Source organism: Dipodomys spectabilis, unplaced genomic scaffold (genome assembly GCF_019054845.1).
Source record: "Dipodomys spectabilis isolate Male_0828 unplaced genomic scaffold, ASM1905484v1 ptg000526l, whole genome shotgun sequence".
Lineage (NCBI taxonomy): Eukaryota > Metazoa > Chordata > Mammalia > Rodentia > Heteromyidae > Dipodomys > Dipodomys spectabilis.
In genome coordinates this window covers 3,251,687-3,277,602 of record NW_024871203.1, presented here as the reverse complement: position 1 = coordinate 3,277,602, position 25,916 = coordinate 3,251,687, and the positions used below count along the sequence as shown (strand labels likewise).

General features: G+C 39.4%; 1 protein-coding gene across 1 annotated transcript in view; it reads left to right on the top strand.

The window, feature by feature from the left end:
• The window catches only part of Phex (phosphate regulating endopeptidase homolog X-linked), a 209,091-nt gene that overhangs the window by 110,912 nt on the left and 72,263 nt on the right, over nt 1-25,916 (top strand). The gene's annotated exons all lie outside the window — the stretch shown is intronic.

Sequence of the window (25,916 nt, the reverse complement as noted above, 5' to 3'; positions counted from 1 at the left end):
GGTTCAAAGCCAGACAAGGCAGGAAAGTCCATGAGAGATTCTAATCTCCAATTATCCAGCAAAAAGCTGAAAGTGGAGGTGTGGTACAGCACCAGGCTTAAGTGAAAAAGCTAAAGGACAGCTCCAGGTTCTGAGTTCAAACCCCAGTGCCAGCACTAAAAAAAAAAAAGTTATTTATTTTATCACCCAAACATTGCCACTCATAAAAATTTCATATATTATCTTGATTTTTCCTTAAGTGTGGATTTTGAGACACATTCTTTTTTGTCAGCCCTGGGGCTTGAACTCAGGGCCTGGGCACTGTTCCTGAGCTTCTTTAGCTCAGGGCTAGGAGTCTACCACATGAGCCACAGCGCCACTTCCGGCCTTTTCTGTTTATGAGGAATCGAACCCAGGGCTTCATGCATGCTAGGCAAGCACTGTACCACTAAGCCACATTCCCAGCCCTTGAAACATATTCTTGACCAATGTTATATATGTAGATTTGATTCTTTTTATCCTATCACATTTATATTGTATTTCTCTGATTATTGCGTATCCTTATAAAATAATACTCGTTCTTATTATATGTTGCTAGTAGTTGTATAGAAGACTACTGAAACATTTCTCCATAGTTGAGTTTAGCTGGGAATCCATTATAGATATTGTTATGATAAGCTTGTTTTGTATAGCACTTTCCCCATATTTGGAATTCATTCCTTACAATGAATGGCATCATAGACACCCCTTTACAACGTTCAAGTTTGTCACTCAGTGTACTGTTTTCATTTTGATATCATTCACAATTTGATAAAGTTGTTTTGGGGTTATTTGTTTTTCTTCATTATATTTTATTTTGTCTGCATCCGATTTTATTTATTTTTGTTTTATTCACTATATCAATTATCTTTAAGCAGTTGTAAAAAGAGCTTTCAATTAAACATATTTTAGGAATACAAGGCATCTTGATCCACGCCACCCCTTCCATTGTTCTCCCCCATCTCTCTCAATGCTCCCCGTCCCCTCAAGTTTTCTAGTTCTATTTTCACGTATGTTCATGGAATATTATGAGTGCATTTACCTACTCTTTCTCTCACCACTTATTTATCCTCCTCCTTGACCTCCCCCATTCCCAACAACACAATGTTTCAGACTCTTGGTACTCATTTTGTTAAACTATGAGTTTATTATTCCAACTTTGTCTGCATTATTAATGGGCATGTTGACAACATGAAACTGGAATCAGCCCATTTCCTCATCCTTTGGAGAGTCCCTTCCAGAATAATCTATTGAACAAAAATATTATTGGGGCTGGGCCTTGTGGTTCAATGCATGTAATCCTAGCTACTTGAGAGGTGGAGGCAATTGCAATGCCAGCCTGGATAACATAGGAAGATGCCATTTCAAAGGGGGAAAAAAAGCTGTCATGTTGCTCACTTGTAGAATGCTTGCCCAGCATGTATGACATCCTGAGTTCCATCCTCAGTTTTGTAAAACAAGTCTTAGAGAAACTATTCTGTGGCAGGTCTTTTGTTAGGTACTAATCAATACATTGACCAATAGATTTTTCAGTCCTTTTGTTTTTATTTTGGATAAACTCCTTGGAACTGATAGCTAATTGTATTTTGCTTATGAAAAGATCATGAGATGTTTTATCTTGCTTTGATATCATCCAATTACTATCTATTTAGGATATTTCTTGATTTAGTAACCCTTCATATTAATTAAAATAGAAATAGAGGAAAGGATAAATATTCATGGGGCTCCCATACTAAGGCCCAGGTGCACATGACTTCATTTTGTGGGGTTAATATAGCCATTTGGACAACGAAACCAGAAGCCATCATTTTCACTCCCAGATACTTCAAATTGCTAATCCAGTATTCACAACCACTTTGTTATATGGCAACTCTTTTTGCAACTGCTTAATGATAATTCAGAAAAAAAATAAAAAGAAGTGCTAATCCATTTGAGCTTTTTCCTCCTAGTTTTTGTTCTGTAAAATGTTCTTCCCCACTTAGCTTTTCACCCATGTTCCTCTGTTTTTTAATGTGTGTATTGTCAGGCTGGACTTTCTTTTCTTCTAAATCATACCCGACAATGGGCGTAAACATAAACTCAACTCTTCATTCTTTTCTTTGGTGCTATTAGGGTTTGGACTCACAGCTTCTTGTTTGCTAGGCAGATGCTCTCCTGTGCAAGCCACATGTCCAGCCTTCTTTGCTGTGGTTATTTTTGAGAAAGGGCCTTTTTATTTGGGGGGGGGGGGGAGTAGGCCAGCCTGGACGATGCTCCTCTTATTTTAGCTACGATAACAGGCATGTAGCACCAACTTATTTACATTATGATAGAGTCTTGTGATTATTTTTAACACTGGCCAGGACTGGCTTGGAAATTTGGTCCTCCCAACCTTACCCTCTGGCATCTACCTCCTAAGTACCTAGGATTACCGGTGTGAGCAACTGATGCCAGACCCTGGTCCTTTTCTTTTCACTTCCCCATTAGCCATTTAACTTATACTGTAGTCCTCTTTCTTGACTGTAGTTTAGAATCAACAGGAGAGCTTTTAAGAAAATCTTCATGTGCAGGCTGCATCCTACATCAATTTCATCCTGCTCTCCAGACTTGGGACCCAGGCATCACCATTTTCTAAAGTTACCTGGAAGATGAAAGTATACAAGCCAAGGTTGAAAACCAATGTCAGTTATTTCAGCCATCAATGACAATATTGCATAGATATTTCATTCTGTTATGGGTAGCAATTGATGCTTTTAAAATGCTCTTATCTTTGCATTTAACCACCTAATTACACTGACGTACAGTCTGTATAAATGTCAATCTTCGCCTTTATTAATTTTCACAAGCTGGTGCCCTGGACTCTCCAGAGGTTATCAAAGCAGATTTTTTTCCTAGTGTCATTAGGCTCAGGGATTTTTCTGTATTTGATATGTTCTAATTCATTACCATTGTTATTCTTTTTGAAGCTCAAATTGTTTCATCTATGCCAACTTGCGACTCTTCCTTTAGGGAATTTTGACATGATCTCAGTTGTTGCTGCCAACGTCTTTGCTTTCTGGCATGACAAGATATGCTCGTTAATGTCTGATTTCTATTTAATCCCAAATTGTTCTGAACAATCTATAAATGAGTGCCTTGATCAATTCTTCCATCAATGAGCAATGTCTTGACTTGTTTTCATGGGAAATACAGAGTTAAGTAATAAGGAAATTTCCAAGTAATACATGTTAGAAGTTTATGTGATTATGTTTTGTGAGAGGCATCCTATCTCATATCAGTTGGCAGACATGTTATATATTCTCAGTGGTTAAAAAAAACCCCTCCTGTAATGTTACATTTTCTTCTTTCTTTTTCACCATGTTGTAATCTCAATGTTAGTCATCAAGAATATAAGTTAAGTATATAAACTAATATTTGAACATGTTATTAAAATATACTGCTAGCTGGACACCTGTAGTCTTAGCTACTCAATAGGCTGAGATCTGAGGATCATGGTGTGAAGCCAACCCTGGCAGGAAAGTCCATGATACTCATCTACAATAATTTACTCATAAAAAAGCCAGAAGTGGTGCTGTGGCTCAAGTGGTAGAGCACTAGCCTTGAGCACAAAGAGGCTCAGAGGCAGTGCCTAGGCTCTGAGTTCAAGCCCCAGGACCAGCGAAAGAAAGAAAGAAAGAAAGAAAGAAAGAAAGAAAGAAAGAAAGAAAGAAAGAAAGAAAGAAAGAAAGAAAGAAAGAAAGAAAGAAAGAAAGGAAGGAAGAAAGAAAGAAAGGAAGAAAGAAAGAAAGGAAGAAAGAAAGAAAGGAAGAAAGAAAGAAAGGAAGAAAGAAAGGAAGGAAGGAAGGAAGGAAGAAAGGAAGGAAGGAAGGAAGGAAGGAAAAAAGAGAGAGAAGGAAAGAAGGAAAGGAAGAAAGAAGGAAAGGAAGAAAGAAGGAAAGGAAGAAAGAAAAAGCTCAGACACAGCGCCCAGGCCTTGAGTTCAAGTTCTAGCACCAGGGCAAAAAATAAAAAGTAAAAAGTAATCAGTTATGATGTTTTGGTTTTTAATTTCATGGGGAAGGAATCTATTAGGAATGTTCAAGTTCTCTGTGTAGATTTTGTGACGCTCCTTCCCTTCAGCCCAAGATGAAACTAATAGCCATGATGTGTTTGCTTATCTGCTATCTCTGGGGCTATGCCTGCTGCTGTCAGCTGCTCCCTTGTTATCTGGCTGCTGGTCCTGCTCAGTCAGTTGTATACGAATGTCAGTTCCATTAATAACCTGAGGGCCGGACAGGCAGATAGTGGAAAAATGGGCGAAGAGAGAGAAATTGTATTTAACCCAGTGTTCTGAGTTGTCATTTTCTAGACTCTTGCATAGCTGGGTAAAGGCAGGCTGAGGGCATGACAGCAAATCCATTTCTGACAGAAACTCACATATGAACTGGAGAATAGCCTCATGCTAAGAGAAAAAAGAACAGTGAAAGAATCTGGACAAAAGGTTAAATTTTGGAGTTTGCAAAGGTTAGGGGAAAGCATTGCTAGAAAGAAATGGCATGATTGGGCATTGGTGACTCTTGCTTATAATAGTAGTTTCTCAGGAGGCTGAGATCTGAGGGTTGATGTTTGATGCCAGCCCAGGGAGGAAAATCCATGAGACTGTTATCTCCAATTAACCACTTGAAAACCAGAAGTGGAACTGTGGCTTTTTAAAGGGGTAGAATACTAGCTTTGAGAAAAAAAAATCTCAGGGACAGTGCTCAGGCCCTGAGTTCAAGCCCCATGATGGATGAAAAAGAAAGAAAGAAAGAAAAAAAGAAAAAAAGAAAGAAAAAAGAGAGAAAGAAAGAAAGAGAGAGAGAGAGGGAGGGAGGGAGGGAGAGAGGGAGGGAAGGGGAGGGGAGGGGAGGGAAGGGAAGGGAAGGGAAGGGAAGGGAAGGGAAGGAAGGAAATGACCAAAGTATTCACTGAATATTTTGCAAAATAAACTTTATACTAAATCATATCATTCTTGGTGTTTCAAATAAACAATATTCCTTTTTAAAAAATTATAGATTTCTGGAAGGATTGATTCCTCATTGAAAATTTTGGAGTTTTGTGCTACATTGTTTGGTTCAGGATCAGTCAATGTTCAAGAATATGGGCTTTCTGGTTCTGCTCATAGGTAGCATGACTCAACTACTGCAGTTACCTCTGCTTTGGTTACCCATTGCTACATTAGAAGCACCTCTAAACTTCCTGGCTTAGAATAGGTTTTCTTAGCAAAACATGTTCCCTTCTGAGTCTCTAGGTTGGCTGGGTTATTTTTGGCTGATCTGATCTAGAGTCTCATAGATAATTAAAGTTAGATGGCAGCTGAGTAGTTTATTAGAGGTAAGAATCTCACAGACTTTCCTGCCTGGACTGGCAGGATCTTAGCCTTATGAGTAGCTAGGATTATAGGACCTGAGCCACCGGCACCTGGCTTGCTCGCTCTTTCTTCTTTCTTTCTTTCTTTTCTTTCTTTCTTTCTTTCTTTCTTTCTTTCTTTCTTTCTTTCTTTCTTTCTTTCTTTCTTTCTTTCTTTCTTTCTTTCTTTCTTTCTTTCTTTCTTTCTTTCTTTCTTTCTTTCTTTCTTTCTTTCTTTCTTTCTTTCTTTCTTTCTTTCTTTCTTTCTTTCTTCTTTCTTTCTTTCTTTTCCTTGGGTTTCTTATTTCATTGGCTAGGATATTTTCATTATAAAGTTACTTATTTATGCCCAAGATCATATAGTATATATACTGACTTACAGAACTGAGGTCACCTAATTGCTATTGAACTGTGATGAGTATAAAAGATTCAGCCTCAGGCCATATGACTTTCATTCATAGATATAAAAAAATCCTACTAGGTTGTAGGGTCTAGAACTGGACTAGATCATAAGGGAACTAACCTCATCCCAGTAGGCAAATCGTCTTTCTTTAAAAAAAACTATTTTTATATTTGAGTTTCTTAGTAAATAAAGTTAATTTCCATTATAGACATCCTGTCTGCAGATTGAGGGAGGCCTATACTCTCCCATCATTGGAAAGGCCTAGGATTCTATGTACTTGCTGAGCTATGGTGAGGAGGGTAGGCCTGCCATCTTTGGCGTATTCTGATGTTCCCAGCACTGACAATCATAGAACAGGTTAATGAGGTCTCCTTGTTGAGGATTAGAACTAATGAATGGAATGAGCCTGTTCCAGGGAAGCATGGAATTGAGGACTATAGTAAGGATTCCCTTTAGGATCACAGCATTGAAACTTCACTTGATTCTGATGTTAGGTTTTAAAGCTAATTTAGAAGTTTATGGAATAATTTGGTTGGTTCTTCTATGCTTTTAAGAAGAAAAGTTAAGGTTTGGTAAATTGGTTTGTCTAGATCTGTAGTAAGTCATGTTGTAATGAGTTGTACAAGTTGCCCTAAGTAATTTCTGATTTCCACCAAAAATTATTCACAAAATAAAAGTTCAAAAGAGAGAGCACATTTTTTTTAATGCTGGTCCTGGGGCTTTGGCCCAGGGCTTGGGTTGCTGTTCTTGAGCTTTTTTACTCAAGGCTAGCACTCTACCTCTTGAACCACAGATGCACTTTGGGACTTATGATGTTGAATTGTAGATAAGTGTCTCATGAATTTTCCTGCCCTGGGTGGCTTTGAACCATTATCCTCAGATCTCAGATTTTTTTTGTCAATCATGGGGCTTGAACTCTGAGCTTGGGTGCTGTCCCTGTACTCTTCAGCTCACGGCGAGCACTCTACTACTTGAGTCACAGCGCAACTTCCAGTTTTCTAGTGGTTTATTGGAGATAAGAGCCTCACGGACTTTCCTGCCCAGGCTGGCTTTGAACCATGATCCTCAGATCTCAGCCTCCTGAGTAGCTAGGATTACAGGCATGAGCCACTGGTGCCTGGCTAGATCTCAGCTTCTTGAGTAGCTAGGATTACTGGTGTGAGCCACTGGCACCCATCTAGAGAGCCCTTACAAAGAAGAAAACCTGACAAGGTAGCAAGAAACTTGAAAGGGAGGGAAGTCTCTTCTCTTGCCCCTTCCCAAACCACCCCTAATCATTCTTTCATGATTTAAGTGTCTTCTCTCAGATCTAATGAGAAGAAGGGCAATGTGGTCTCTGTTTCAAGACCTGAGAAGGAGAAACTGGGAGCTTCTACAAAGTTTCCAGCCTGTCTTTCTTTCAGGTGCAGGCCAGCAGTATTTGTAGAATCTTGGCTCCCACAAATACATTTCCTGCAAATATGTCCACTGACTCAGATAAAAAGAGCAAGGAGTCTTTATTAGCCATGTGACAACTACACCGCACTCCCCACTCATCGGGCAGTGACGCGTAGTGATCAAGCTCTCTCACAGCATGGCTTATAAAGGAATGAGGCCACACACAGGTGGCAGTGTATGTGACAGAAACGGTCAATAATCACAAATAGCAATTTTCCAGGGTTTAACTGATGTTTACCAAAACATACCCCAAGCCTCCTAGTCATAAAAAATATGTTTCAAACACATTTCACATATCCTAGATGTTAGGTTTTTAAAAAGAGGTAGCCGAGTAAGAACAGCACCAGCACACACGTGGTATTCAGGTAAGGGGTAGGTTTATTCAGTAGACCTGCTGGGACCAGGCAAGGTTGGCACTCCACGTGGCTGGGAAAGGCCTGGGAAAGAGAGAGAGGAAAGAGCTAGAGCAGAGAGAAAGCAGAGAGAGCTAGAAAAGAACAGTGAGGGAGATAGGTAGCAGAGAGAGCTAGAATAGAGCAGTGAGAGAGCAGAGAGCTAGAAACGAACAGAAAGAGAGCTAGAAACAAACAGAGAGAGCGTCTGGGCCTGCTAGGCCTTATCTAGGGTATGGGCGGGGAAAGGTGTGGCCACATCAAATTCAGATGTGACCTCAGCGGATGCAGATGTGACCTCTTCCAGGTGTGCCAGTTGCCTAGGTAACGCAGGTACTGGGTGGAGACTTTGCTGCAAGGAGGGTGGAGTCTGCAAGCCATCCAGGAGCGGACCTTCCACTAGACAAAACACATTTCAAACACATTATCATGACTTCTTATTTACTAAGTCTAAGGTCAAACCACCTTCTGAGTTTCCAGGTTTTTCCTGAATTCTGTTGTTGTTTACCACATTTTAGTAAATTGATGTTTAACTTGTTTAAACTGAAGTTTCTCTCTACAAAGATGTTCTGCCTTAAATGCTTTGTCCTATTTTTAATAATCAATAATTTTGTTCTGTCTCTAAGTTTGCATTTTACATATGCTAAAAAAAACCAACTCCTATATCCCAACAAACTCCTGATTCCAATGAGAAGCCAAGTTTGAGCAGCAGAGCCTGAGTAAAATGAAATGGAGAGTGTCTGCAAGTCTAACTAACCTTTTTTTTTTTTTTGGGGGGGGGGGGTCCGGTCATGGGGCCTGAACTCTGGGCCTGGGCGCTGTCCCTCAGCTCTTCAGCTCAAGGCTAGCGCTCTACCACTTGAGCCACAGCGCCACTTCCGGCTTTTTTTCTTTTTGCTTATGTGGTGCTGAGGAATCGAACCCAGGGCCTTGAGCATGCAAGGCAAGCGCTCTACTACTGAGCCACCTTCCCAGCCCAGTCTAACTAACCTTTAAGGGAAACTTGTACCACTGGATCAAAGACTGCACCTTGAGTAGCTAGAAGGTAGAGCCAGGGTCAGCAAGTTTGTTATATACTGAGTCAGATAAAAAGTAAATATTTGGGCTTTGCAGGCTGAGTGGTCTTGGGAGTTGCTACTCAGATCCACTGGGAAAAATGAATACAGCCTAGAGAAGTAGATGTGGCTATGTTCTAATAAAACTTTATTTATAAAACCAGAAAGTGGCTTGACTTTAGCCTGTAGGCCATGGCTTGCCAACTTTGTCTAGATCCTTCCTTTTCTCAAAATTTTGATAAAAAACTTGCCTCTTCCTTCTTTTGTGCTGAATCTTAGATAAGAATTAAGTGGTTTTGTCAGAAGTTACTCAGTAGCTTTGTTGAATGATGAATAATTGATGATGACATTTAGATTGCTGTTTACAAACATCCCACATGTCCCTTGGCTGTGGCTCATTGTTTTGCTTTGAGTCTAGGTGGCTTTTTGGTTTTCCCACCTTAGGCTGCCTTTTCAGAGTTAGATCAAAACAGAACTAGGGCTTGTTTCAAACTGTGGCCTATGGCAACTCAGAGTAAATAGGCTATAGTGTAAAGGGAGGTGGCTTCCAGATGCATTTCCTTGATTTGTGCCTTGCCCCTCATCTCTGGAGTTGACTCAGAGGCCTTGGAGGCTGGTGGCCTGGCTGTTTGAGAGGAAAACAGCAGTTGGACACCTGGACCCATGTAACTCATATTGAGCTATGTCATACCCTTAAATATAACTACTATAGCAAAATGTTACTAATAGTATGTTCTCATAAGAAGATAAGATTGGATCAAGTTATTAAAGTTTGGAAGAAACTAATGTTTGGAACCAAGGACAAAAATTTGAGGTGCAATGGGCCATCTCATGGGCTTCTGGAGTAAGACACAAGGTTTCTGATTTGCTGCTCATGATGTATTCTTGTTTTGCAAACTCCAAAGTCATTCAGGCCTGTGCACCAGCAAATTTGGAGTTTTACTGGTTCAACACTGAAACTATCATTTTTCTTTATGACAGTGCTGGGATTTCTAAAGGACAAGTGTTATTCCTCTTTTGAAATGGGAGGATGAGGGCTAGGGATCCTTGGACAAGAAGTGCTCATGTGAGACTTCATTTCTCATGGTACTGTTTGCCAGTGGGTCTGCTCCCTGAGATTGACAGCCTTCTCTTTCCCAGGCTTCATTCCCTCGCATACCATCTTCCCTCTGCTGGTGAAATTGAATTTATCTCAATGCACTGACTGATGTGCACGATAAATATTCTCATATTCCCAGACTAGAAATAACCTGTCTTGTGTCCTTTCTATTTTTTTTTTGTTGACCTGTTCCTTTTTTTTTTCCTCTTCTGTTTTAACCTCCCTTCTTGGCTAAATCTTCATTTGCCAGGACTTGTCCAAGTTCAGTCCTGCTGGTGTTCAGAATCCAAAACTCAATGGTTTAATTTTTTGGGTAGAGGTATGGAAAATTTCTTTAAATTATACTTAAAATCTGCATTTGTCTTGCCATTCTTACAGGTGAAATTTTTTTTGTCTTGGCATACTGAATACAATGGTAGTATACACTCACAGTCTGTATTTTATTTAGATGTATATGAGTACATTATTTTTGTATAATATTACTTTTCATCTATTAAAAGTTGTGGATATTAGCCAGGCACTGGTGGCTCAGACCTGTATTCCTAGCTACTCAGTTCAAAGCCAGCCAAAGCAGGAAAATTGGAGACTCTTATTTCCAGCTGTGCGTCTAGTGGTAGAGCACCAAACTTGTGTGAAAAAGCTAAGGGACTTCTCTCAGGCCCTTGGTTCAAGCCCCGGTACTGGCAGATCCTCAGAAAAACAAAAAGTATATATACTTTCATTAAAGTTCAGAAACAGACCAAAGTAATCTATGGAGATAGAGGCCAGAATATTGAATACTTTAGGGGCAGAGAGATCATTGCCTGAGAAACTGTATGAGGAGCCTTCTAAGTATTTATAAATGCTTTAAATTTTATCTTAGAACTAGTAGCACAGGTAGTATATTTTAAAAATATATACAGATGTATATTTAAAAATACTTTGTATTCTTCACATTTGTGTACCTCATCTGTGTCGTAATTCAATGAATATTTAAAAACATGTTTTTTTCAGTATGCAAGACTTATTTGGCTTTTAATAGTCATTTGGGTAAAGATCAAATATTGAATGAGGTGATGGTGAAGTGGTTAATTCTAATCACTATACAAATAAGGGTAAGTTGTAAGGTATATATTTATGTATATACACACACACACATATATATATATATATATATATATATATATATATATATATATATAGTTAGGTATATATAATTCAGAACTTACAGGGCTCACAGTGTTATTCACAATACTGCTTTATTCTTCATCTTTTACTAAAATTTTAGTTGTTAAGATGGGGATGTTATTTGGGACAGTTTGTGGAGGTTCCATGGCAAGGGGCACAGGAGAGGAGGTATATGGTCTCCTCAGATTGGTAGAAAACCTTACTTAAAAAAATTGATCTTCTTGCTAGATGCTTGTGGCTCATGCCTGTAATCTAACTACTCAAGAGGTTGAGAACTAAAGGATCCCAATTTGAAGCCAGCAGGGCAGGAAAGTCCCTGAGACTCTTATCTCCAACAAGTTACAAAATAAAAGCCAGAAGTAGACTTATGGCTCAAGTAGTAGAGCATTCGCCTTGAGAAAAAAAAAAAAAAGTTTAGGGACAGTCATCAAGCCTTGAGTTCAAGCCCTAGGAACAGTACACACACACACACACACACACACACACACACACACACACACACACACACACTCATGCACTCATGTACACAAATTGATTTATTTGTGCTTCCACCCCTCCTTTCCTATTCCTAATGAAAACAACTCTAATAGATGCTATGGACACTTGTGTATCAATGTTACCAGATGGCATTTGAATCTTGGGTATTCTATGACAAATGAAAAGACCAAACACATGCACAGATAAATGAAGGTTGAATTAATCTTTATAATTAAATGGAATATTACCCTGCTATGACTGATTTTAGCTTTCAACCTAGACTGCATGCTAATTTTTCAGTGAACTGTAATTGTATTAGTGTGGCTTTTTTGATGCTTGAAAGTACTTAAAATAGATTTTGCCAAGTTATTGTGAGAAAAAGTTATTGGAACTTTTAATATTAAACATCTCTGAGATCTTGAGGTACATTTGTACTGTGACTTCTCATTGTTTATTAATCCTTTACTCTTTTGCATCCTGAGGTTTACATTGGTCAGTAGTTAAGTTGTACTGAAAAACTGGTAGAAGGGATAATGGTGATATTTTCCCTTCCTTCCTTCCTTCCTTCTTTCCTTCCTTCCTTCCTTCCTTTCTTCCTTTCTTTCTTTCTTCTTCTTTCTTTCTTTCTTTCTTTCTTTCCTTTCTTTCTTTCTTTCTTTCTTTCTTTCTTTCTTTCTTTCTTTCTTTCTTTCTTTCTTTCTTTCTTTCTTTCTTTCTTTCTTTCTTTCTTTCTTTCTTTCTTTCTTTCTTTCTTTCTTTCTTTCTTTCTTTCTTTCTTTTTCTTTTTTTGGTTGTGGGGCTTGAACTCTGGGCCTGGGTGCTGTCCCTCAAATCTTCCAGTTTTCTGGTGGTTTATTGGAGATAAGAGTCTCATGGACTTTCCTGGCTGGGCTGGGACTTTGAACCATGATCCTCAGAGCTCAGCCTCCTGAGTAGCTAGGATTACAGGTGTGAGCTACTGGCACCCAGCTCTCTCTGTCTCTCTGTCATGCCAGTACTGGGGCTTGAACTCAGGTCCTAGGTCTATCCCTTTGCTTTTTCACTCAAGGCTAGCACTCCACCACTGGAGCCACAGTTCCACTTCTGGCCTTTTGCTCATTAATTGGAGAGAAGAGTCTTAGGGATTTTCCTGTTTGGGAACCTCGATTCTCAGATCTCAGACTCCTGAGTAGCTAGAATTACAGGCCTCAGCTGTCAGGGCCAAATGTCAAAATGCCAAGGTTAAGAACTCCTTCATTATAATGCAGAACTGAAAGACATTCTCATCAAGTCTAGGGTGGCCCCTTGAATTTGCATTTCTTGACAAACTACTAACTGATACTGATGCTCTCAGTTCAAAGATGCTGTGTGATATTTCATACTTTCCCAGTTCCATAATTGGCCCAATTTTCTCTCTCTCTCTCTCTCTCTCTCTCTCTCTCTCTCTCTCTCTCTCTCTCTCTCTCTCTCTCTCTCCATCCCTCCCTCCCTCCCTTCCTCTTTTGGTGCCAGTCCTGGGCCTTGAACTCAGGCTTGGACGCTGCCCCTGAGCTTCTTTTGCTCAAAGCAAGAGCTCTACCATTTGAGCCACAGCTCCTATTCTAGTTTTTTGGTAGTTTATTGGAGACAAGAATTTCACAGACTTTCCCACTCATGGTAGCTTTAAATCATGATCCTGAGATCTCAGCTTCCTGCATAGCTAGGATTATAGGTATGAGCTTTGATCTCTCCACTCCACATTTTATCAGGGAAGGTGCAATATTTTTTTGTTTTATTTTGTTTTCTGGCACAAGTTTGAACTCAGGGCCTTGAGCAAACCAGGCAAGTGCTCTAATATTGATTTACACCCTCTGTTCTTCAAAGTTTTTAGGAAGTAAAGAATTGCTCCTTACCAGAGTTACGTAAACCTTATTGGAAAGAATGATGACAATTCCCATTCAATTGAACTGTTGATGAGAGAGGGATGTGTTTATTTAGGTTAATTTCCAACTTGCCTTCTGTTTAAATAAGTAACTTAATGATTAGCGGAGGATTAAGGAGCTGATTAAATTTCCTGGAGAAAGGAGTTAGGGCTTAAAATTGTAGGTATATTTCTAGCTCTTTGAGTCTAGACATTTGAAAGTTCATTTTAATAATTTGTATTTTCCCCTTCAATTCCCCAAAGCACATAGGATTTATTTTCATGGTGCTTATTCCCATTTTCATTTCATATTTGTATATTTTCTGCTTGAAAATTCAGATGTTTACTTCAGCAAAGCATGAAAAAATTTTAAAGTGAATTATTTACTTATTTAAACAATAATTATGTAGTCATGCATTTATATCTTGGGTACTTTATGTAAAAAAAAAAAAAAGGTTGTGGTTTGAAGTCAACCCAGGCAGAAAAGCCAGTGAGACTTTTATTTCTGATTAACCAGCAGAAAGTTGGGAGTGGAACTGTGGCCCAAGTGGTAGAGCAACAGCCTTGAATGTAAAAGCTGAGGATGAGCACCAGGTCCTGACTACAAGCCTAAGTACAGGCGATCACACACACACACAAACCAACTCTTATACTTGATTTTTCCCTTGCTGCCTTTACTACTAGGTTTGAAAAACTCACTGACCTTTTAGCAAATTTTCTGAAGAGTTTTTCTTTTTAAATTCTGAAAAGTTTTTCGGAAAGAGCCAAATAGTAAATGTTTGAGGTTTATGTGGGCCATGTGGCTCTCTGTTGCAACTATTCAATATGAAAGAGAGGATGGGGAGAGACAGAGAAGGGGAGAGAGGGGAGAGAGGAGAAGGAGAGGGGAGAGAGGGACATAGAGATGAGAGAGAAAGGAGAGAGAGGGAGAAAAGAGAGACAGTGAAAGGCAGAGAGGAGAGAAGGAAAAGAGATGGAGAGAAACAGAGAGGGGGAGAGAAGAGAGAGAAGGGGGGAGATAGAGAGGACAGAGAAAGGAGAGAAAGAGGAGAAAGACACAGGGGAGACAGAGAAACAGAGAGAGGAGAGAGAGGGAGAAGAGAACCACAAAAGAGGAGAGACAGAAAGAAACACACACACACACACACACACACACACACACACAGAGATGGTGGTGGGGTAATTATGAAAATTGAATTATTTTGAAAGCGCTGCCTTTAGGTAGATAAGAAAGCAGAAAGCCTCTTTCATCTTCTGTTGGTTCTCAAATCCTTTCACCCCTACATAATCCTTTGCCACAGTAGCATAGTAGCAGTCTGGACTAAAAAAATAACAAAAAAAAGCTATGTACATATGACCATATAAGATGATGCTAAGCGAAATGAACCCCAAGATAGGGATGCAAGAGGTTTTATTTTTCTTGCTGTTTTTTTTTTAATGTGCTTATAATGTGCTGTGTGATTTTTTTTTGTTTCTGTTGTATGTTCTTCCCCCATGGTTTAACCCCTGTTGTCACTGTATTTGATTCTGGTGCCCTGCATCTTGTATATACATTTTTCTAATTTGGGGAGGGGAAGGAAAATAAAATGCTGAAACAAGGAAACAGGTTGACCCATTGTAACAATAAGATGTACAAGACACTGTGTTGAAAATGAACTCTACAACTTTGCGGGGGGAGGGAGGAGTTGGGGAGGTGGGAGGGAAGGGATGGTAGGGGAAAAACAAAGGATGAGGTAACAATGCTCAATAGGAAATGTGCTCATTACCTTACTCATGTAACTGTGACTCCTCTCTGTACAGTATCTTTACAATAAAAAATATGTATTAAAAAATCTTTCTTTAACAAGTGACAGGCTGATTTGGACCCACAGACTGTACTCATCTGACCTGTGATGTGGAGCTCTGTGTGTGAGATGGAGAAAAACAAAATTGACTTTGGCTTTCCGAAAAGTTTAACTACGATACTGAATTGTCTGGGCCCTTGGGCTTTTCTCATCATAGCTATGTCTGAACAAATGAGTTTAGCTCGTCTCAGTTCAGCTGTTCATGCAGACAGTTCTAACAGTTATTCTATTTGGACAAACTTTGTGAGTGATTTGGTACATGCTTCCCCTTTTAAGACAATACTCTTCCAATGGTTAAGGAAATGAATGTGTTGTTTTGTGAATTGATGCTAGAGTATATTTGTGCTCTGAATTCTTCTTATTTTTTAATTTTTTGTGCTGATCCTGGTGCTTGAACTCAGGGCCCGGGTGCTGTCTCTGAGCTTTTTTGACTCAAGGGTAGTGCTCTACCACTTGAGCCATAGATCTACTTATGACTTTTTTGGTGGTTAATTGCAGATAAGGGTCTCACAGTCATTCATGCCTGGGCTGGCTTCAAATTGTCATCCTCAGGTCTCAGCCTCTGAAGTAGCTTTGAGTCAGGCGCTACTGGCACCTGGCTTAAATTGTCTTGTTCCTATGTGTTCTATTTGCTAGGAAAATTCTCTAAGGGTAAAGGGGGAGTATACATAAATAAGAAGAACATCACAGAGACCCCAGGGAAGAAGTGTTTAGTGTCAGTTTGTCTAATTTATGACCTCTCTGTGCAGGATGGAGAAACTGCTCACCTTCAAGATATGTGAAATTGGTGCTTTTAGGAGAGAGGATATATGGTATTAGTTTGTAGTTTGGAAACTGCCTTCCTAGAATGTTGCCCATTTCATAGAGTAATGGGCAGAGACTGTCCACTACACTGGAGCATTACTCACACAAAAGCTTAAGGATGAATGGCCTGAAATCTGAGCACTCCTGTCTTTCTAGTTCTTATAGAGTCACAGCTACGACTGAACTTCATAAAGCCCTCTGATTCATAGTGAAGCTTATCTCTTCTCCACACCAACATGATGCATCAGCTTGTCAACCACACCCAAAAAACAATTTGCAGAATTAAGGTTTTTGAAGACTCACAATAAATCAGTGCCATTCCTATCCAGAAAAGAAAATTTGATTTGGTTAGATAATTGCGTTGTTATTATTTGTGGCATCCTGATAACCCGAAAGGATATTAAAGCCTGTTCCCTAGGCTAATTTTCATCAATACCATTAGCTCTGCTTAGAGTAAGATCTCTAGTCAAGTCATCTATACAAGTCAATCATCTCTTTTTGGCGTTATGGAAACTGTCACTGTTTTGAAGGGTAGAGCAATGCCTGGATAGGTTCCTGAACTTCCGGGTGCTTAAAGCCCAGTGTTTTGATTGATGTTTAATAGTTATTACAGAGCTCATCAAAGAAAATGATACCTTGGCATTGTGTAAGCCTGACTGGAGCTTTCAGAGCTGTCGGAAGCTTAAAGAAGTTGCTCCATAAATTGAGAAAGGGCAGTGATCAGTTGTTGCATTTTTTTCTTATGTGGGTTAAATTAATAAAAATGAAAAATTATGCTAAGAGACTTAACCATGTAGATTCAACACAAAGCTGTTTAATTAAGTGATTAAAGTGATCCCTTTGATGTAATACATGCAAGACATTTGAGACTTTACCTGGCTTTCCTAAGTAGCCAAGTCAGTGGGGATTAAAACAAATGAGCTTTCATCTTACTTTTTGTAGATCAGCTTAAATACTAATTGGTTTTGAAAATTCAGGAGTAAGGCAGTCCACCTAACCAATCTTCAGTTCGATTTGGTCATCTGTATAAAAATTACAAGTTGTTTCCATGCTTTAGCTCAATACAACACAATTATATTGGTTTTTCTTCCTCGTTTTTTTTTTTTTTTTTTTTTTTTTTTTTTTAGCATTACCAAGTTGTATTGTACTTCATAGAAAGTTCTGGGAATACAGAGCTAACTTGAGAGCTTAAATCATATCATGTATTATGTTTTAAATGTTCATTTTTTATTTTTTATTATTGTGAAAATACTGTACAGAAGGGTTACAATTACATGGGCAAGATAATGAGTACATTTCTTATCAAGCATTGTAGCCTCCTCCTTTGCTTCCCCTTTCCATTCCTTCCCATCCTCCCCTGCCCCCTCACCCAATCCTTGTTCATTGTTTTTTTTTAAGATCATGTGACAGTTATTGCCTCAAAGAAATAATACGCGCTTTATACATACTCTGTTGTCAACACAAGAATTAACTGTTCTGCCAGGTGCTGGTGGCTCACACCTATAATCCTAGCTGCTGGGGAGGCTGAAATAGAAGGATCATAGTTCAAAGCCAGCCTGGACTTGAAAGCTGGTGAGACTCTTATCTTCAATTGACCACCTAAAAATTGGAAGTAGAGCTGTGGCTCAAAGTGGTAGAGAGCTAGCCTTGAGCAAAAGAGCTCAGGGACAGCGCCCAGACCATGAGTTCAAGCCCCATGATCAATCAAAAAATTACTTGTCTTTTTTTGGTGACTGCTCTTTTTATTCTCTGTTTCTCCTCTTTTCTTCTTGTGACATAACAGATCACTTTTGTAGTCTAGCCGTTTAGAACAACAGTCTTCCATTATCTCACAGTTTCTGTGGGCTTAGGGATTTAGATGTGGTGGATCTAGATTCTCTGGCCCAGGTTTTCTCATAGTACTGGAACATCATCCATAGACTTGATTGATAATTTGCTTCAAAACTCACTCAGGGTAGATATTAGCAGGATTTGCTTCCTTGTGGGTTGTCTTCAGTTTAGCAAGGAATTTTGAGTCAGGAAATTTCTCTCATGTTTTGCTCCTGGCTTACTAGCTGGCTTCCATGAAAGAATAGAGAGAATGTCTTATTCTAGCTCATCCTCATGGAGAAACATTACATAGAAATGACTATCAGGAAGCATGGATTATTGAGGGCTACTTTAGAGACTTCTTGTCTGACATTTAATTTCTTATTTTTGAAATATGGTCCCTCTTCTTAATTATTTTCTTCAAAGAGTTGTACAAAGGAGTTTTTTGGGGGGTCAGTCATGGGGCTTGAACTCTGGGCCTGGGTATTGTCCCTCAGCTCTTCAACTCAAGGCTAGCGCTCTGCCACTTGAACCATAGCACCACATCCAGTTTTCTGAGTGGTTTATTGGCAATAAGAGTCTCAAGGACTTTCTTGCCCTGGCTGGCTTTGAACCATGATCCTCAGATCTCAGCCTCCTGAGTAGCTAGGATTTCAGGCATGAGCCACTGGTGCTGGCTAAAAGAGTTTCAATTCAACATATGTACTTAGATATACAAGGCATCTTGATCAGAGTTATCCCTTCCATCATTCTCCTCGATTTCTCTCATCCTCACTCCATCTCATCAAGTTACCTAGTTCTATTTTCATGTATGAACATTGAGTCTCATGATTACATTTGCCCACCGTTTTTCTCTCCATTCATCTATGCCCCTCTCCTTAACTCCTCACCCCTCTCAGTCAAGATATATTTCAACTTCCTAATATTCACTTTGTTAAACTGTTAATTATTCAAAGAGGTTATACTAGGGATGGTTTATATCCATGGCAAGACAGAACAAGGCAGCTCAAGATTTTGGCATACTACTCTGAATGGTACATAATGGTAAACATAAGTTATTTCTGGAAATTTCCACTTAATTTAATACTTGTGAACAACAGTTGTCTGCATGTAACCGAAACCACGGATGGTGAAACTAATAGATATTTTCTTAGTCATGAAGAATGAATTGCAATGAATTTTATACCATGTTCCACTTTCCAGAAGAATCCCTTTGTTTTCTTCACTTCTTTTCCTCTTGTAGTAAGATCAGTTAATATTTAAATGTGTGTCTTGACAGGAGTAGTACAAAGTGATGCTCTTGATCATATATTAGACCTTTCCTTCTCAGTTCTGGGGCTTGAACTCAGGGCTTGGGTACTGTCTCTTAGCAATTTTTTTTGCTCAAGGCTAGTACTAACCTTGTATTCTACTAGCTAGTATTCAAGCCACAGTACCATTACTGGTTTTCTGGTGGTTAATTGGAGATAAGAGTCTCATGGACTTTCCCACCCGGGCTGGCTTTGAACTGCACTCCTCAGATCTCAGCCTCCTGAGTAGCTAGGGTTATAGGTGTGAGACACCAGCACCTGGCCATATATTGGAGTTTTATCTATTTGAAGACTAAATATAAAATATTTCCTATATTTTCTGATACTGTTGATGACATTGGTCAGAGTGGTTTTGTCAAGAAAATTACTCAACATATGAATCAATATTTATTGCACATTGATCACTTGCTCTGTGCTTGACATTATGTTCCCTGTGAGGAACACAATGGTAATTAAGTGGAATGGGCTATTTGCTTAATTTGATGAGCACCAGAAAGAAAGTTCTCTCAGCTGCAAAAACCTCTCTTACAATTAGATTTATCCCTTTGGCTAATAAACTACTCTTTTAAATACAGGTATTTCTCGGGGTTAATGCATTAGATTGCTATTAGTCACTCACATTTTATTATAAATTAGTTTGAGGCCCCAATGACAGCTAATGGATTAGCTGCCTTGAAGGAATAATAGTTTTGATGGCTGAAGAGGGAGGGAGGAGATGACTCCAAAGCACAGTGTACCACCAGAGAAATGCCAACTTGGATATGTTGAGAGAAGCATGTTCTATGAAAACCTAGGACCTATTAGGTATTGGGAGGAAAAGGAAAGAAAGAAAGGACAAGAAGACAGAAACCACGATGGTGAATTCTAAAGACAATCTTTTTATCTTTTGTAAATAAAACCTAGAGTTAGATTATTTTTGTTAGTCATAGGGCTTGAACTTAGGGCCTTGGTGCTGTCCTTGAGGTTTTTTTTTTAAATCTCTCAAGGTTAGTGCTCTGCTACTTTGAGTCACAGCTTCACTTTTGCTTTGTAGGTGGTTAATTGGAGGTAAGAGTCTCACAGACTTTTCTGCCCAGGCTGGCTTTGAGCCACAATTCTTAGTTCTCAGCCTTGTGAGTAGCTAGGATTAGAGTTAGATTTTCTAGCATATCTTTGGCTAGTTTTAGAGGTGGGCCTTGGAAGACCTCTCTAAGTGATTGTGTGTGTGTGTGTGTGTGTGTGTGTGTGTGTGTGTGTGTGTGTGTGTGGCAGGTCTGTGTGTGTCTAAAAAAAAAAACCTGGGTTTTTCTGGGCATGCGCAGAGTCTGGCTTTGCTAGGAAAATCTCCCACTGTGCTTCAGTAAGCTTATAGATCCATCCTTCTCTTCACCGACCACAGCATTGCCTAATAGCTTTTCTTTCACCGTTTCCCTTCTTATCATTTTCTCCCTCATCACAAGTGTGGCTCCTTCAAATTTGATCTATAACGAAAGAGAGATATTATTTCACAGAAGACTGCAGGGGTTTGGTTAAGGGTGTATCTGGCTTGGGTTCCCCTAAAAGACCCTCCAGGCAGGCAGAAAACAGTGATCCTGAGTCTTTGAGAGAGTTTGTATTTTTACTATCTCTTTATGATCTACAAGTTACATCGGTTCATCCTGTATTCTGGACCAAGGGATCAAAATGTGTCATAAGTACAATGCCATCCTGAACTCTTCCAGACAATACTATGAGTCAGGTATCGAATTTTCTCAAACTACATTTGATGAAAAGGGGAGTAGACAAGGTCTGCATTCAATTACACATAATGTAAAACAGAATGCCTAATGCTTCATGCAAATGGTTTATGTTCCTTGTGTTATGGAATGGATGGGGAGAGAGTCCAGACCTGATAATGCTAACCATTTTTCAGACATTTTAGAAACAGATATTTGCCAGGGTGAATACGTTAGATTGCTATTAGTCATTCACATTTTATTATAAATTTGTTCGAGGCTCCAGTGACAACGTTAATGGATTAGCTGCCAGATGCCATCAGCTTTCCATTCTGCCATATTTACCATGGAGATTTCTTCATCATGTTTGTTGCTTTGTGGTTACAAGATAGTTTCTCTGCCAGCCTTCCAGAAAGGAAGAAGAAAGGCTACAGCAGAGGTTCTCAACTGGGGTGATTTTGCCTTCAGGGGACATTTAGCAATAGCTACAGACATTATTAGTTGACACAACTTTGGAAGGGGTTGTTACTGGCATCTAGTGGATAGAAGCCAAAAATTGTGCTAAGTATAGAATTGACAACATCATCCCCAACAACAGGAATGTCTATAGTGCTGAGACTGAGAAATCCTGGACTAAAGGCAGGAAGCATATGCCAGTTTCTCCTTGTTTCAATAGCTCCTCAGAAATACAACAAAGATTTTGAATTATGTATGACTGGCGAAAGTTTCTTCATAGCCAAATCTAGCTGTGGAGGAAGCTGGTAATGCAGCCATCTTTAGTTGGATCTGTTATCCTAAGCAGAATTGGGGTCTTGATAGTAAGAGAAGAAAGGAAACTGAGATTTTGGACGGATACTAGACAACATTTACTTTGGAAAAGTGAGTCACAGAGGTAGAAGAGATCAATAGCTGTGTAAAGTCTCCTTCACTGAATGGGCTCTCCAGCTGTTTCTTTTCAGATGTCTTCAGAGAACCAGGGATGGAAACGCATGCACTGGTTATTAAAAAAACGCTTGAGGTTTTGATCAGCCTCAAATAGCCTAGAAAGTATTTAATACAGGATATAATATCAATCTGTTAAATATTCATTACTACTGTGTCTTCAGTATTTGCAGGGGGACTTGCTTTCCTTTCTTATCCATATAACCAGTGGGGAGATAGATTTCAGACTTACCTCACTACTACTTTGCCCTTCAATAAGTCCTTAGACTATTGGCACTTTACTCCTCCCTTTATGAAAAGGTTAAAGATGATATGATGGCTGTTTGCTTGGGGTTTAGACAGAAAAATACATGTCCCTGAAAGTATATCAACCAGGAAGGTGTTCAATACAGGGAATTTGAGGGTTATGCAACCACTGTAAGTCTGGGAAGTGAAACACAGAGGCTGCTAGTGATCTTTTCTACCTCTACTCTAACGGAGTCTTACCAGGAGAATGCCAAGAAGTTGCTGGCAAAACATTATCTACTGTTTGCAGATACCTGAGGTACCTACCTATGGCTTCGACAACAAATACATGGCATCTTTATGTTTTCCACCTTTCCAGGGACCAATGAGTACTACTTATTAATAATCTGACCTGGGACATTCTCCACGGGATTTTGAGAGATTTGATTCTCAAGCTTCTTTGGGGGAAATGTACACTGGGATGGGTTAAGATGATGCGGAATTGATAACAAACTCTTTCGAATTTGAATCAAGGCATCCATGCATATTGGGGAAATAAAATACCTTGCACAGATGTTGATGATGTTGCTTCTAGTATTGTTACCTTATTTTCGCTATATAGCCTCAGGAAGTAAATAGGGATTCTCTATATCTCTGTTCTGATTCTCTTTAAGTCATGGTGATGCTGAGTAAATTAGAAGAAAAGATTCCATGTTCTTCACATCTAATGCAGAAGAGAATATATTCTGTGGGAATCCATAGTACAGCAGGGGTCCCAGAGTGTGAGGTTTGGCAAACAATGCATAATTCACCATCAAGTTCCAGAAAGGCCAGTGTTGGGAAAACAATTGTGGTTGACTCAGCTTGTCTACTATTTTCTGGGGAGGAGAACTATCTGAAACTCTTTATGTGCTAAAGTTATGCATATGACTTGTGGTGAGTTGCTAAAATAAAGTGAAAAATTAAATCCAACAAGGGAAATAATAGAACATTTTCAGGGGGAGGTAGTTTGTATACATTATGACATATTGTTTGATGTAGGGGGGAGAATTATAACCTCTAGTTATCTGTTATCTGGGTCACATCAGGCTTTTAGTGTGTGTAACTCATAGGATTTTAAGGGCAAAATTTGATCTGTGCTCGATTTGAGTCTTTGGAACAGCAAAACCCATTATGACCATGTCTTACAGTACTTGTTCTGAGCTTTGAGTTGCAGGTTGCTGCTGATATTTAATATTAGAATTATCTGAAGGAAGATAAGGAAAATGTACCATCTTATTCTATTTATTGCTTGAATGAGGCAAATTGAAAAGGACTCAAGGAGAAAAGTTATTACCAAGAGCAGTTTTGAAAGGTCATTGTTTTGCATTTCTGCAGTGGGGCTTGGGACTGGGCTTATCTGGACTCTTGGGCTCCAGCATCTAGAAGCTGATTATGGAGATTAGGATTCATATACAAGCAAATACTCCAAAGAGAAACCAGCCAAGGAATAGGAGACTTAAGCCAGAGAAGGAAGAGACCAGGGAAGGTGAGAGTTCAGAACACCTCAGTCCTTGTCTGATCCTATTTGGGAAGGGGAAGATCTGGAAGTACAATTTATAGCTCTGAACTAGTCCTGAATTGAGGCAAAGACACTGAACCTTCCTTCTAGAGTTAGTAATCAGCTAAGGGCTGCTTTGTATGGAAGGAGAGATTGGATTGGTCATCCAATCAGTTACTCTTAGTTGTTGTTGGTTGTGGGACTTGAACTCCGGGCTTGGGCCACAGTCCCTGAGCTCTTTTGCTCAAGCCTAGCATCCTACTACTTTGAGCCACAGATCCACTTCTGGTTTTGTGGTGATTAATTTGAGGTAAGAGTGTCATGGACTTTCCTACCTGGGCTGGCTTTGAACATCAGTCCTCAGATCTCAGCCTCCTGAGTAGCTAAGATGACAGGTGTGAGCCACTGGCAACTGGCCAATCAGTTGTTGTTGTGTGTAGACTAGGCTTTCAGATGCTGACCATTAGGAAAGACCTGCTGGGTGGGAGTCTGCAAAGAAGTGAGAAGAGGCATCCTAGATGATCTGGGCAGAAATCTGACCAGGTAGTCACAACACCCGCGGGAGGTGTTCTTTAAATAGTTGTACAAAGGAGGTTCCATTGAACAAAGCAGTGTGTGAATAAAGTGCATCTTCATCATTGTTACTCCCTTCACCATTCTCACTACCCCCCTCCCCACTTTTGACCCATCCCAGAGCTGTTCTTTTGCTTTTAATGAATCTTAGCATCTGAAGAGGGAACAGAGATTTTTTTTTCACATGCACTTGAAAGTTTGTGTGAAACAAAGGCTGGCAAATATTTCCTACCAAGTCCCAGATAAAAATAGTTGAGACTTTAGGAAGCACAGAAGCTGTTGCACAAAACCAGCCATAGGCAATAAGTAAATAATTAAGTATGGCTATGTTCTGATACAGCTTTATGTAGGAAAAAAACCAAAAAGCAGTCTTAGGAGGAGGGCTAGATTGGTTCTGGAGCCACAGTTTGCCCATCTCTTCTTAAAAGACTCCTTATGTGTACCTAAGGTAATTTTTTTCCTCCTTTATCCATTTCCTGTGTGTTGTAAAACACAGGACATTTAGTTCCTTTGTCTACCCAAAGGACAGTTGTACTGTTATGATGTATCTCAAATTAGAAAGGACCCCTTGTTCCAGTCTTTCTAGCATCCTGGCCATCATTCACAAATTCTGCACAGATAATCCTCCTGAAGCATGACTCATCTACTTTTATTCTCCTGCTAAAGCTATTTAACTCTTTCTTAGTTAGAACATAAAATAAAGGTTCGGGCTGGGATGTAGCTAAGTGGCAAAGTGCTTGCCTAGCAAGTGTAATGTCCTGGGTTCGATTCCCAGTACCAAAGGAAAAAAAAAGACAAAAAAAGACAGTTAAAAATTATAAAAATAAAGATTCATGAATGTAGCCTTTAGGAATCTCTGTAATCTATGTGTTTCTTGAAATCCTTTTTTCCTATTTATTTAAATGATAAAAATGTTTTTATGCATTTACAATGTAGACCAGAAAATTCTGATATATGTATACATTGTAGAATAGTTAAGTTCAGCTAATTAGCATATGTCTTGCCTCACATATTTATAATTTGGGGAGAGGGCAAGAACATTTTACTGTCTTAGCAACTTTCAAGTACACAATATGCTGCTATTAGCTATGGCCACCATATTGTAAATAGATCTTAACTTATTCCCCTTGCCTAACTGAATTTTTTTTTTTTTTTTGGGTCCAGTCGTGGGGCCTGAACTCTGGGCCTGGGTGCTGTCCCTCAGCTCTTCAGCTCAAGGCTAGCACTCTACCACTTGAGCCACAGTGCCACTTCCGGCTTTTTTCTTTTTGCTTATGTGGTGCTGAGGAATCAAACCCAGGGCCTCATGCATGCAAGGCAAGCGCTCTACCACTGAGCCACCTTCCCAGCCCCCTAACTGAAATTTTTATCATTTAAAAAATATCTCCCAAGTTCTTAGTCCCTTTTAGCCATCATTCTCCTTTCTATTTTTACATTGGATTTTTTTTTAAGATTTCATAAATAAGTGAGATCTTATGACACTTCTCTCTCTGTATCTGGTTTATTTCACCTAACTTAATTAGGTGTTATGTTAAGGGTAAGCTTTGGGTTACTGTCCTCCAATTCCAGCCATATTCTACATCTGCAAATGATGGGATTTGATTTTTTTATGACTGTATATTATTCCATCTCATTCTCCTTCTCTCTCTCTCCATTTTCATTATCCTTTACAGTTGATGGACACTTAGCCTAATGTTTCTCTAGCTGTGTGTGTGTGTGTGTGTGTGTGTGCGCGTGTGTGCAAACGACAGCATTCCTACCTTTTAGAGGCTGAATAGTATTCCATTGTGTTACATTTCCTTGATCCAGGCGCCATCTGTGGGCACTTGTATTGCTTGCATTCCTTGGCCATTGTGAGTTGTGCTAAAATAAACGTGAGGTATAGAAGTCTTTAGCAAGCTA